The sequence below is a fragment of the Schistocerca piceifrons genome, chromosome 4, assembly GCF_021461385.2.
Source record: "Schistocerca piceifrons isolate TAMUIC-IGC-003096 chromosome 4, iqSchPice1.1, whole genome shotgun sequence".
Classification (NCBI taxonomy): Eukaryota; Metazoa; Arthropoda; class Insecta; order Orthoptera; family Acrididae; genus Schistocerca; species Schistocerca piceifrons.
The window spans coordinates 678020215-678031274 of record NC_060141.1 but is presented as its reverse complement, the minus strand read 5'-3'; the positions used below and the strand labels follow the sequence as shown (position 1 = coordinate 678031274).

At 43.4% G+C, this 11060-nt stretch overlaps 1 non-coding gene across 1 annotated transcript; it reads right to left on the bottom strand.

Annotated features, from left to right (window-relative positions):
• Nucleotides 1–1501: 1501 nt before the first annotated feature.
• Nucleotides 1502–1576, bottom strand: Trnal-caa. The gene has a single exon. It is a non-coding gene; the product is annotated as a tRNA-Leu (tRNA).
• Between the last annotated feature and the right edge of the window lie 9484 nt (nucleotides 1577–11060).

Here is an 11060-nt window from a genome sequence, read left to right as displayed (position 1 = left end):
TCGTAAGAGATGGAAAAGATTCGCCGTGGTACAAAAATCGAGTTAGAAAACTGCTACGGAAGCAAAGACAATTTCACAGCAAACATAAACATAGCCAAATTCTTGCAAACAAACAAAAATTACACAAAGCGAAATATTGTGTGAGGAGGGCTGTGCGAGAGGCGTTCAACGAATTCGAAAGTAAAGTTCTATGTACTGACTTTACAGATAAATCGTAAGAAATTTTGGTCTGATGTCAAAGCGTTAGGTGGATCAAAACAAAATGTCCAGACACTCTGTGACCAAAATGGTACTGATACACAGGATGACAGAATAAAGGCCGAAAAACTAAATGTCTTTTTCCAAAGCTGTTTCACAGAGGAAGACTGCACTGTAGTTCCTTCTCTAGATTGTCGCACAGATGACAAAATGGTATATATCGAAATAGATGACAGAGGGTCAGAAAAACAATTAAAATCGCTCAAAAGAGGAAAGGCCGCTTGACCTGATGGGATAACAGTTCGATTTTACACAGATTACGCGAAGGAACTTGTCCCCCTTCTTGCAGCGGTGTACCGTAGGTCTCTGGAAGAGGGTGAGGTTCCAAAAGATTGGATAAGGGCACAAATCATCCCCGTTTTCGAGAAGGGACGTCGAACAGATGTGCTGAACTATAGACCTATATCTCTAACGTCGATTAGTTGTAAAATTTTGGAACACGTATTATGTTCGAGTATAATGACTTTTCTGGAGACTAGAGCTCTATTACGTAGGAAACAGCATGGGTTTCGAAAAAGACGATCATATGAAAACCAGCTTGCGCTATTCGTCCACGAAACTCAGAGGGCCATAGACACTAGTTCCCATGAAGATGCCATGTTTCTTGACTTCCGCAAGGTGTTTGATACAGTTCCCCACAGTCGTTTAATCAACAAAGTAAGAGCATATGGGCTATCAGACCAATCGTGTGACTGGATTGAAGAGTTCCTAGATAACAAAACGCAGCATGTCGTTCTCCATGGAGAGAAGTCTTCCGAAGTAAGAGTGATTTCAGGTGTGCCGCAGGGGAGTGTCGTAGGACCGTTGCTATTCACAATATATATAATTGACCTTGTGGATAACATCGGAAGTTCACTGAGGCTTTTTTTCGGATGGTGCTGTGGTATATTGAGAGGTTGTAATAATGGAAAATTGTACAGAAATGCAGGAGCATCTGCAATGAGTTGACGCATGATGCAGGTAATGGCAATTGAATCTCAATGTAGACAAGTGTAATGTGCTGCGAATACATAGAAAGAAAGATCCTTTATCATTTAGCTACAATATAGCAGGTCAGCAACTGGAGTCAGTTAATTCCAGAAATAATCTGGGAGTGGGCATTAGGAGTGATTTAAAATGGAATGACCATATAAAATTAATCGTCGGTAAAGCAGATACCGGATTGAGATTTATTGGAAGAATCCTAAGGAAATTCAGTCCGAAAACAAATGAAGTAAGAAACTACCTGACAGTTTAAAACTGTGTGCCGGGCCGAGATTCGAACTCGGGACCTTTGCCTTTTGCGGGCAAGTGCTCTACCAACTGAGCTACCCAAGCACGACTCACGCTCCGTCCTCACAGCTTTACTTCTGCCAGTACCTCGTCTCCTTGCCCGCGAAAGGCAAATGTCCCGAGTTCGAGTCTCGGTCCGGCACACAGTTTTGATCTGCCAGGAAGTTTCATATCAGCGCACACTCCGCTGCAGAGTGAAAATCTCATTCTGGAAACAAAGGAAGTAGGTTACAGTACACTTGTTGACCCACTGCTTGAATACTGCTCACCGGTGTGCGATCCGTACCAGGTAGGGTTGATAGAAGAGATAGAGAAAATCCACCGGACAGCAGCGCGCTTCGTTACAGGATCATTTAGTAATCGCGAAAGCGTCACGGAGATGATAGATAAATTCCAGTGGGAGACTCTGCAGGAGAGACGCTCAGTAGTTCGGTATTGCTACCTCCTACGTATATCTCGCGAAGGGATCATGAGGATAAAATTACAGAGGTTGGAGCCCACACAGAGGCATACCGACAATCTTTCTTTCCACGAACAATACGAGACTGGAATAGAAGGGAGAACCGATAGAGGTACTCAAGGTACTCTCCGCCACACACCGCCAGGTGGCTTGCGGACTATGGATGTAGATGTGTAGAATAATAGCAATCTTATCACAATTCCTTGGGACACTCCTGACGACACTCGCTCTCAAGGACGACGTACTGTGTTCTGCTACTTAACAAGTCTTCGAGCCACTCTCATACCTGGCAACACATACCGTACACTCGTACCTTTGTCCGCAGTCAGCAGTCGAGCTGCTCGGAAATCTAGGAATATGGAAAGAGCCTGTTGCCTTTCATTCATGGTTCCAAGGATATCATGTAAGAAAAGGGCATGCTGAGTTTGTCACGAGCGATGCTTTCTAAATTTGTGGACAAAAGCTGTCCCCTCTCTGGGAAAATTATTATATTTCAACTGGGGATATGTTGAAGAATTCTGCAGCGAACAGATGTTAATTTGTTCTGTAGTTTTGCGCATCCGTTTCTGTAAGCTCCTTACAGGTATCATCTGTGCTTTATTTCCCAACGACTTCGAGCACGAATTTACTGACAGCGGAAATTCCTGTTGTGTTTCAAGCCGACAGTCGCTGATACGGAATGACACTCTAAAAAGTCACTATCAGTCAGGATCTTGACGACAGTTCTAACGCCGTGATACATGACTGAGAATGGTACATCATCACTTAGACACGTGGGACTATCCGCGTTGATAAACGAACAAGTAGGGGTACTTCATTTGCAGTGTTGTCGTTGTCAAGTCAATCCCGCAACATAATTTAATGAATTTGTCGTGTCTCCAGTCGACTCATCTTAGAGCTCTGATTCCATAGGTCCGACTGGCATATATACAACATTTTCCTGTCGTGGCTTACGTTAGTGGTCACATGACCACCTGGTACCAGCTCTACACCGTCTACAGCCTTGCAATGTGACTGGTGTGCTCTTTTAAGGGGTTACTTTTATGTCGACTACTAATATTTTGTCGAGAGAGCTTATTAATAAATGTAAACAAATTATGGCCACTTTTACACTGATTTAGGAACAGTCATAGGTTAATTTGTCTGTAGAACTTCCTGGATAATAAAGTTTGCATATCAGATATTGCAGGTATCGACTACTTATAGCTGGTGTGTTGTCGAATTCCGCCACAGTTTCCGTACACCAATTTATTTATTTTTTCCTTTTGGCTTTGGTGTTATCTGCGTGGCGCAGTCACGACGTTAACGATAGTAAGGGTTTAGTTAGCTTGTTTGTCAGCCTTTATACAGGAGATGAGAGAAAAGAAATCTCCTTCGTTGGGGTGGGGGTTTGGTTGCATTATTGTACTGGAAGAACTGATCTGCTGAAGTTGCAAGTTATTTCATTTGGTTAATTCGTTTATTGTTCTATCAACACATTTGTTTATGAAGGTGTCAGACCAAAATCGTTTAACAGAATGTCAGAAGCTTTCGACAGTCTCTAGGGAGGACCTTTGTCAGAGTCCAGTGCTTTCACTGCCACTCGATCAACTAACTAGTGGCCGCTTTGAAATAGTTCACTATCAAACAACGGCCACTCCCCCCATGGGACAGGAGACAAGTTTCAAACAGTAACTTGTTCCTGCTGTTCACTGAAATTCCTCTAACTTAATTCTTTGAGACAGAGACAGGTACTATCTATTGAATGCTATTCCAGTCAATACTGAAAATTGCTACTTAGCTTGCGGTTGCCGTGTGTATTACCGTTTCCTCGTAGTTGAAGTGTCTTTTACTCCTTGAGGTGCTGCTAAAGTGTTTCGCAACACTCCGACGGGTCGGGTTACTCTCTGCTGCCACCGTCACTCCTGTTGTCAATCTCCTGTAATCTGTCCTCTCTGAGTTCTCCTTTGGGCCTACATTGATTCTGGGTGCACACGACCCACCGCAATATCTTTCTGGGATATTCGCTCGGAAGTTTTCCTCTACATGTAATCGTCTTAATGTTTGACCATCATTCTAAACTGTATTCAGAGTTCTTCCATTACGCGCGTTGAAAATTTCCCTGTCATTCTGTTAACCGCGACTCTCGGCGCTGCTGGTGAGATGTCAAGTATACTGCATGTGGGCGTGTTTGACCAGCGTCGAAGAAGCAAATAATGCCCGACTGCTTTTAGACACATTATCCGCCGATATGCTGTTTAAATTCCCTCTGCCACACACGCAGGCCATCTTGCATTCGAAATCCAGCTCACATCTTACTTTACGGTCTTACGTGTAATTAAAATTATTAACTTTCCTGATCTGACATGCACTTCATTTTAGTATCATTTTCTACGGTCATGACAGTTGAGGTACGACAAAGACAGATATTTACGACCTGTGGACCTCGGCCCTCTCGTATGCGACACGCCTCGCCATAAAGGGTGCCATTCGAGGAGCAGCAGTGCTGGATAAGTCCGTTGCTCTGTGCTCTGCATTTGACCTCGGTGGGAACATGTTTTCCGGACCAAGAGGCTGTGAATTAATGAGGCGAGTCACGTTCAACAGGTCCGCTGCCCACATCTTCCCTGCGACTAATTTCATTATGAGACCACGTGTGTGGACTTCTACACCTGCAGAGCCGCTGATTGTAGGCCCCCACTCCATAATTAGGCTCATTAGGAGTGCGAGTCTAGCAATTCCTTACGGAAACTAAGAAGAACGTCAGTAATTATTACACCGACAACTGTATTCACAATCGCGGTACAAGAACAAGACTATTATGTATCGAGAAAAAAATAAAGTACCGAAAACATCATGAAAGTTATTCGATGGCTTTCCAATGAGGATAAACAAATGACTGAAAATTTAGTACATTATTGGTCATTAAAATTGCAACTCGGGGAACTATAGCACATAAAAAGAGTTTTAGTTTTTGTACATATACAGTAGGCCTGTAGAGGGAAGAATACATGATAAGATTAGTTGGTGATTTTGGTATGTATAGGATGCGAGATTTAGAACACAGAGTTGTCGCCGCTGGCAGGGGCAGTGGCTGTAACCTGGTTGGGCATTATATCGAACTGAGCTTGGACAGGGGTACATCATTCCATGCTGCTTGTTTATTTTTGAATTTAATTCAAGGAAAACAAATCTTGTCGACAGTGGCTTGTGGGTTGGCAATGACGTCTTCTGAGTGCGCTAGAAACGCACCTTGTAGTCACTCAGGAGATTGGTGAGCAAGAATTCATCACACATTTTGCTTTAATTCAGTTCACATCTCTGAAAGAGACTGAGTAGATCCCTAGAGTTTCGTTTTGGTACGTTCACATTTGAGTGTAGTGGCCATTAGTACAAATATTTTCAGTTAATGCGTAATTTTTGATGATTGATTTTAGTGCGACGAACTCGATAGTAAAAATTCGTTTCCTTATTCAGTTGCTTTCAATGACTGCCTATCTCATCCACATTCCTGAAAGAACTCACCACCACGATTGCTGATCTATCAATGATTTATAGTACAATCTTTCTACTCAATGGCTGAATGGTGAAAGAAGTGATAGACTACGGCTGCAGCGGTCTCTTGATTCGATCCCTGTCCATTCCTTTTGATTTTTATTTGTCAGGTTTCATAACTTTCACTACTGTCAATGGCTGTAGTTGTGGAAAATGCCGAGCTGCGCCGTAGTTCAGAGTCCTCATTAAACTCTATGTCCTCCTGTAGCAGTGTGGCTAAGCCAATTAGAATTAGCTCTTTATTGGCACGAAGAAGTGAGTACTAGCGACAGGGGATCTCGAATGGATTCCATGGTTCTAGATTTACAGGAGGCCTTTGACAACGTTCCTCACAAGAGAATTTTTATTACATTTCGTGCCAGTACCGCTTCAGCTGTACGACTGGATTCGAGATTTCGTCAGAAAGGTCACAGTATGTAGTAACCGAACGGAAAGTTATCAAACAAAACTTCCCCAAGGAAGTGTTACAGGGTCTTTGCTGTTCCTGCTCTACATAAAACATTTAGGAAATGTCTGAGCAGCCCCCTTCGATTATTTGCAAATAATACCGTCATTTTCTGTCTAGTAAAGACACCAGAAAATCAAAATCAATTGTAAAATGACTTAGACAAGATACCTGAATGGTGTGAAAAGTGGCAATTGTCTGTCAATAAAGAAAGGACTAAAATCGTCCACTTTAGTACAAAAAGAAATCCATTATATGTCGTTTATACGGTAAATAACACAAGTTTAGAGGCTGTCAATTCGACTAAGAATTACAATTACAACCAACGTAAGTTGGAGCGATCACATAGATAATGTGAGGAAGGTAACCAAAGACTATGTTTTATGGCCAGAACACTTAGACGATACAACAGGTTTACTAATAAGACTGCCTACACCCTGCTTGTCCGTCCTCTGCTAGAGTACTGCAATGCTGTATGGTTTACTTACCACATGCAGGGTGACAATTATTGAACTGCATGTAAAAAAAACGTAAATTAGTTGCAAACTACGTCGTGCACAGACTTCGTTTAACATGTAAAAGTCACTACAGATATTCGAATTTAGGTTATGACATGTTCGATATGCCTTCTATCATTTTCGATGTTGTGGCGCAGACGAATTGCAAATTCTGGGTGATTTGCTGAAATGTGGGAACATCGATGCTGTCGATGACCTTCTGAATGGCTGTTTTAGCTCACCAATGGTTTTGGGGCTATTGCTATACATATTGTCTTTAATATAGCCCCACAAAAAGGAGTCGCATGTTTTCAATTCCGGAGAATATGGCGACCAATCGAGAGGCCTGTGGCAGTGGCCCCTGGGTACCCGAGAGCCCGAATGCAGTCCACAAAGTGGTCCTCTAGGACATCAAACACTCTCCTGTTTCGATGGGGTCGAGCACCGTCTTGCATGAACCACATCTTTTCGAAATTATTGGCATAGTGAACGTTACATGACGCTTGTGAAATCGTAATTTCGTACGCCAGGTTAGTATACATTACTGTTGTGTGGGTTTGATATGTGTGGAAACGGAACTTTAATAAGTGAGTATTTCGGATAAAAACTGTATTCAGTGTTAGTTAGATGCTAGAGTGTATGGAACATTGATTACATGCTTCAGGTATTAAGCAAGGAAAGACCGAGATTTTAATCTACGTAATTTTGGATGCACATCAAAGTATAGTTAGAACAGACAGATGTTGATCGATTGTCAGGATCATTGGCGAATTTTAAGTGGCGTGTGTGAATTAGACAAACATGCACGCTGCGACAAAATAAAACTTGGAACGAGCTGTTGACTCTACTAAGCGTCTGTTACTCAAGCTGAACATCAGACTCCTATCCTAGTACCCTTCTGCGATTCCTGAGTGTTTCAGCAAATTACAGACTGTTGAAAGTGGACTCACAGCGATATTCAGTACTCCGAATTTTAATTTGATGTATGCATATGTTAATCTTTGGGGGTAGGCCACTACCATGACCATACATTTCGTCTTGGTGTAGCTGAACTTGCAGATTTCATTGCAGCATCTGCGAGGCTAAGTCATCCCAAGATGTTGTGGTGTTACATTCATTTAATTATTTAGCTGCTGAATGTGCACTAGGGATTCAGATCCTCCGTGTTTTATAGTACACATAAAATTGATGCCTGTCGAGGAAGAAGCTCACTATTCAGTTGCATATACTCTATAAAACTAGAGAAAAAACAGGTGGAAGAACAGCAGGTATGACAACAGTGATTAATTTCATCAACTTGCCCTGCCGTCAATTATCTAAAGCATCCGCCTCTGATCGGCGAAGTTCCAGAAGTTTACAGTATTAAAATCCTTCACTCTCTTGAAATACTGTCTATCTTTTCACAGAAGCAACCATCACCTCTAGCTGAAATATTCTCTAAAATCTTCGTGTGCCATTACAGGAAACAATATATAAAATTCGTTAAGAGATTGTTTGTAATATTATTAAATCTTAGGGTATGCTAAACAGCAGCAATCAATCGTCGTTTCCGTTCTATCTTTATCATAGCGTATCCAGTTTTTGGTTAATAACTAGCCATTATCAATGTTAAGAGTACAGGAAGCAGATTGTCAGAGCAAAGTATACAAAAATTACAACTCATGACGTAGCCTATATTACTTGCACATTAAATTACATGCCAGTATCTCGGAATTGTTACACATGCTATAGTACGCCTGCACCCTTTGCTCGGGCTCTTGTTACATTTCATTCAAGACTACTGTATGATAAAGGTTGGTTTTGCAGAGAACACATCGGTTGGCTGTGTCGCGTCCTCTACATGAAGTAAGTAATACATAACCTTCATAAAAAAGGAAATATAGTTCTAACAGAATTTAAAAGTTACATGTACACTGTTAATAACAGCAATTTAGTATCTTATTTTTATTGAACTAATAACTAAACATCTGTATGAAGTGGTAAAGAGATCATAACTCTGTCCATCCGTGGAGAACTGGCAGATCACAACAATAATCTATCGTAGTGATATTTGGCGTCATCTGCGAACTATTCAGTACGTAATAAGAGCCGTATACCTCGTCACACGATTAAAATAAATAAAGGAAAAACAAAACAAAAAAAAATCAAGGCAATTCCAATAGTCACACCATACATCATGTGCCTCTTAGCTGTTTGTAAATCTTAAGGATCTGATTTTATCTATGCTTTTAAAGGTGAACAAAATAACTGGCCACAGAGAGTGAATCTGGCGTGGTTATATCTTTTAATGTTAACTGTTAAATGTTGCCGTAAGTCAGTACAGCAACGTCAGTAATCTTACTTGTATTTAATTTTATTCCTCTGCAACTTTTAAATTTTATTAGAGATCGTATTTCCTTCATTACGAAGATGATGTATTACGTAGTTCATACACTCCTGGAAATGGAAAAAAGAACACATTGACACCGGTGTGTCAGACCCACCATACTTGCTCCGGACACTGCGAGAGGGCTGTACAAGCAATGATCACACGCACGGCACAGCGGACACACCAGGAACCGCGGTGTTGGCCGTCGAATGGCGCTAGCTGCGCAGCATTTGTGCACCGCCGCCGTCAGTGTCAGCCAGTTTGCCGTGGCATACGGAGCTCCATCGCAGTCTTTAACACTGGTAGCATGCCGCGACAGCGTGGACGTGAACCGTATGTGCAGTTGACGGACTTTGAGCGAGGGTGTATAGTGGGCATGCGGGAGGCCGGGTGGACGTACCGTCGAATTGCTCAACACGTGGGGCGTGAGGTCTCCACAGTACATCGATGTTGTCGCCAGTGGTCGGCGGAAGGTGCACGTGCCCGTCGACCTGGGACCGGACCGCAGCGACGCACGGATGCACGCCAAGACCGTAGGATCCTACGCAGTGCCGTAGGGGACCGCACCGCCACTTCCCAGCAAATTAGGGACACTGTTGCTCCTGGGGTATCGGCGAGGATCATTCGAAACCGTCTCCATGAAGCTGGGCTACGGTCCCGCACACCGTTAGGCCGTCTTCCGCTCACGCCCCAACATCGTGCAGCCCGCCTCCAGTGGTGTCGCGACAGGCGTGAATGGAGGGACGAATGGAGACGTGTCGTCTTCAGCGATGAGAGTCGCTTCTGCCTTGGTGCCAATGATGGTCGTATGCGTGTTTGGCGCCGTGCAGGTGAGCGCCACAATCAGGACTGCATACGACCGAGGCACACAGGGCCAACACCCGGCATCATGGTGTGGGGAGCGATCTCCTACACTGGCCGTACACCACTGGTGATCGTCGAGGGGACACTGAATAGTGCACGATACATCCAAACCGTCATCGAACCCATCGTTGTACCATTCCTAGACCGGCAAGGGAACTTGCTGTTCCAACAGGACAATGCACGTCCGCATGTATCCCGTGCCACTCAACGTGCTCTAGAAGGTGTAAGTCAACTACCCTGGCCAACAAGATCTCCGGATCTGTCCCCCATTGAGCATGTTTGGGACTGGATGAAGCGTCGTCTCACGCGGTCTGCACGTCTAGCACGAACGCTGGTCCAACTGAGGCGCCAGGTGGAAATGGCATGGCAAGCCGTTCCACAGGACTACATCCAGCATCTCTACGATCGTCTCCATGGGGAAATAGCAGCCTGCAGTGCTGCGAAAGGTGGATATACACTGTACTAGTGCCGACATTGTGCATGCTCTGTTGCCTGTGTCTATGTGCCTGTGGTTCTGTCAGTGTGATCATGTGATGTATCTGACTCCAGGAATGTGTCAATAAAGTTTCCCCTTCCTGGGACAATGAATTCACGGTGTTCTTATTTCAATTTCCAGGAGTGTATAAAGGACGCCACACAGTTAACCAATGTATTCTCTGAAAAGGTGTAAATGTATTTTTCTTTTTGACTAATCACTCTTCTGGTTAGTTTGATGCTGCCGCCACGAATTCCTCTCCTGAGCCATCCTCTTCATCTCAGAGTAGCACTTGCAACCCATGTCCTCAATTATTTACTGGATGTATTCTAATTTCTGTCTTCTTTAACAGCTTTTGCACTCTACAGCTCCCTCTAGTACCATGAAAATCGTTTCCCGATGTCTTAACAGACGTCCCATTTTGCTGTCCCCTCTCCTCGTTTTTTCCACATATTCCTTTCCTCTCCGATTCTGCGCAGAACTTCCTCATTCCTCACCTTATCACTCTACCTATTTTCAACATTCGTCTGTAGCATCACATGTCAAATGCTTCGATTCTCTTCTGTTCTGGTTTTCCCACAGTTTGTGTTTCACTACCATACAATGGCGTGCTTCAAATGTACATTCTCAGAAATTTCTCCCTCAAATTAAGGCCTATGTTAGATACTTGTAGACTTCTCTTGGCCAGGAACGCCCTTTCTGCCAGTGCTAGTCTGCTTTTGATGCCCTCCTTGCTCCGTTCCTCATCGCTTATTTTGCTGCCCAGATAGTAGACTTCTTTAACTTCATCTACTTCGTGACCATCAATCCTGATCTTAAGTTTCTCGCTCTTCTCATGTCTGCTACTTCTCATTGCTTTCGTCTTTCTTCGATTTTCTCTCAATCAT